The sequence below is a fragment of the Palaemon carinicauda genome, chromosome 34 (assembly GCF_036898095.1).
Source record: "Palaemon carinicauda isolate YSFRI2023 chromosome 34, ASM3689809v2, whole genome shotgun sequence".
NCBI classification, from domain to species: domain Eukaryota; kingdom Metazoa; phylum Arthropoda; class Malacostraca; order Decapoda; family Palaemonidae; genus Palaemon; species Palaemon carinicauda.
The window spans coordinates 26,963,097-26,966,720 of record NC_090758.1 but is presented as its reverse complement, the minus strand read 5'-3'; the positions used below and the strand labels follow the sequence as shown (position 1 = coordinate 26,966,720).

Below are 3,624 nucleotides of genomic sequence, written 5' to 3'. Positions count from 1 at the left end.
ATGTAACAAAGCGGCGACAAAGCCACATCACACCCACCACTCGCTCGCGCCCCAACCACCACTACTACCACTTCAGTTTTGGGGAAAGCGCAAAGAAATGTGCCAATGATTGTCAGTGGCCAGAATACGTGTAGATAGGCCATCGCTCGTGGCAGTGGCCTACAATGTTTCTAATCTTTTCTTTTTACATGATGCAGAAACGGACGTGCGATTTTTGCTAGACACGGTTGCTTGTCGTTCTCTTTTGCCAAGGTAACTCATCAGGACATGACATAGTCTGTCTACGTCTGCCGACGTCCGGTTGGTAGCTGCCAACAGATCTGCGATACCCACCTACGGTTACGAGAACCTCACATTATCGTTTGGAAACAGTAAATTTAATTGGAAGTTTCTCGTTGCTGACGTCACATTGCCTATCCTCGTGCGGATTTCCTCTTTCATTTTTTACTTTCTGGTCAATGTCACCCACCGACGATTAGTCAATGACGACTGTACTTGTCGACACCTCTTAAACTCGCCCACTCCAACCTCGCTCTCCATATCAGCGCACCCATGGATGCCTACGCCCACCTCCTCTCGACTTTCGGCGAAATAGAGGAAATTGACCTTCCCCAAAAGGCCTTCAGCCCATGGACGTCACCCTTACACATCATTCTGAAGAAAGATGGCTCCCTCCGTCCGTGCGGGGATTACAGGTGCCTGAACATGCAAACAGAACCGGATCACTACCCCTCCCAAACATCTCCGACATGATATCCTAACTGCACAAAGTGAAGGTTTTCTCTACGCTCGACCTCCTGAAGGGGTATTATCAGGTGCCTATGAACCTAGAAGTCATCCCAAAGACCGCCATTCGTTTAGTACATACACCTTCAATTACTCCTGATATGGCCTTCATAATGTTGGGGCCACGTTTCAACGTCTCTTGGATGGAATCATAGGTGACCTCCCCTTTTATGTTTGCTATGTGGACGACATACTTGTGTTCTCCTCCTCAAAAGTTGAACACCTCTGTCACCTGCGCATCATGCTCGACCGCCTGCAAAAAAACGGCCTTGTAGTCTGGTAGGACAAGTGAATCCTTGGTGCCAACGAAGTGTCGTTCTTAGGGCACCGCATCAATTCTAGAGTCCATCCCCTCCCTGAGAAGGTAGCAGCTTTTCAGGACTTCCCCGCGCCCTCGACCGTCAAAGCTCTGCAGGAATTCTTGGGCATGATCAACCATTATCACCATTTTCTGCCCGCCATTGCCGCCACTCTTGCTCCCCTCTACACCTCCCTCAAGGGGAAGCCAAAGGACCTGAAGTGGGGTCCCCTTCAAGAAGCAGCCTTCGGCAATGCAGAGAAGGCCGTATCAACCGCTGCGGCTCTCACATTTCCTATCCCACATGCCCTCTCCTTCTCTCCACCGATGCCGGTGACGTCGTTATTGATGCAGTGCTCGAGCAGGGGGTCAATGACTCGCCCCGACCATTGACCTTCTTCAGCAGAAAACTGTCCAGGGTAGAATCGGGTTATTCTACCTTCGATCGCGAATTGCTGGCGGTGCACTTGGCTGTCTGTCACTTTCGCCATTTCTTAAATGGTACGTCCTTTGTCATTCGCACAGACCGCATGCCTGTGGGCACGCCTTCACTTGACAGTGATGCCAGGTCCACCCGTCAACGCCAACATCTCTCCGCCCTTGGCTGAATACAGTTGTACCCTTCAATATTTCCCTTGGAAAATGAATCCCGTTGACGATGCCCTGTCAAGAAATATGTTGGCTGTCGTTCAACTTGGATTGGATTAAAACGTCTTGGCTGAAGCCTAACGACAGGATCCAGATTATCAAGCATTTAGGACATCCTGCACGTCCCTCGGTTGGGAAGAGTTCCCCCTCGAAGACTCCCACACCACCCTCCTTTGTGACGTCAGTACTGGTAGATCGCGACCTTGGATTCCTGCACTCATGCGCCAGCAGGTGTTTGATTTCATTCACGGCCTTTCACATCCCTCGTGCCATTATACTGCACAGCTGCTGAAGACGAAGCTCTTCTGGCACAGTATTTCCAAGGATGCTAAATATTTGGTCGGCTCCTGTGCTTCTTGCCAAACTTCCAGACTACATCGACACATGGATTCAGGAGTGGGCACCTTTCCCCAACCTCAGCGTCGTTTCTCACATATTCACGTCGACGTTGTAGGCCCCTTACCCACATCACAAGGACATCGTTACCTGTTTACCGTCATAGACCGTTCCTCTCGTTGGGCTGAAGCCATTCCCATGGAAACTGCAACGTCCATCTCATGTGCATATGCCTTATTCTCAGGATGGATTGCAAGATTTGGTATCACTGAGCATATTACTTCTGACAAGGGTGTCACTTTCACCTCTCAAATGTGGAAATCATTACCGAATATCCTGGGCATCACCCTATATCAGATAACCACCTACAACCCCGCTGCTAATGGATTGGTTGAATGTTTTTATCGCACCCTCAAAGCCGCTTTGATGTACTGCTGTAAGGATTCCAACTAGTTTACTCAGCTTCCCTGGGTGCTCCTGGGACTTAGGACGACTCTTAGAGACGCCCTCGACGTCTTGGCAGCTGAAATGGTGTATGCCAAATTTTTTCCTTCTTCAACCTCCGACGACGATCTCCAGCGCATACCTCACGTCGTGGGAAAATTTACTATATGCCACCAGAATTAAAAGCCCCCAGCTAAGAATTACATATCGACAGACTTGCACTCTGCAATGCACATCTTCCTGCACAACGGCACTAGCAAGCTACCGCTAATGCCCCATTTACTTGTGATCCAACGCAGTCCGAAAGCATTCCTACTAAACATTTGTGGCAAAGAGGACTGGGTTCCTGTTGACTGTCTCAAACATGCTTATATCCTGCCAGATGACCCGCCTACAGTTCGCCTCTCTAGATCAGGGCACCCTATTTAACATGTACAGTAAGTCATTTTTAGGGGGGGAGCCATGTACCAACCGTGTGTCACACGATCGTAAATAGTAACGACAATTAATTTTGTGTACATATCATGCTTGTATCTTCGCTTTCCCCTCGCACTAAAAAGAATCTGAAATAACATGCATGTTTTTTTTTTCAACCGTTAACTGTTAACCGACGTGGTGTCGGATAGAAAAGAAAATTTCCTGTCGCATTGAGTTTTCGTGGATAAAGGATTGTTCTCTAATAAAGTTACTCAGTTGCTTTCATCCAGTCCTTGAGTCACAACCTTACATGTACCAACTGTGTGTCACGCTATCGTACATAGTAACATTTAATTTAGAGAATATATTATGCTTGTATCTTCGCTCTCCCCTCGCAGTAAAAATAACCTGAAATAACATGCATGTTTTCTTAGTGCTAGGGGGAGCAAAGATACAAGCATAACATATACACAAAATGAAATGTCGTTATTATGTATGATAGTGTGACACACGGTTGGTACACTGCGTATGCAGTCATAAATAAAATCCCTCTTCCTTGAAACCCTGTCCCTCTCAAGTGTCCCCCTTCACACCCCCCCCCCCCCCCGCCTCCTCCAACTACCATTTAGGTGACCATAATCAACTCCTTGATGAGATTCCCTGGTACCGACCAGAATTGTTGAATTTGTAGAATT

General features: G+C 47.9%; 1 pseudogene; it reads left to right on the top strand.

The window, feature by feature from the left end:
• Positions 1–1,645: 1,645 nt before the first annotated feature.
• LOC137626779 (neuropeptide CCHamide-2 receptor-like) overlaps positions 1,646–3,624 on the top strand; it is a 37,852-nt pseudogene continuing 35,873 nt past the window's right edge.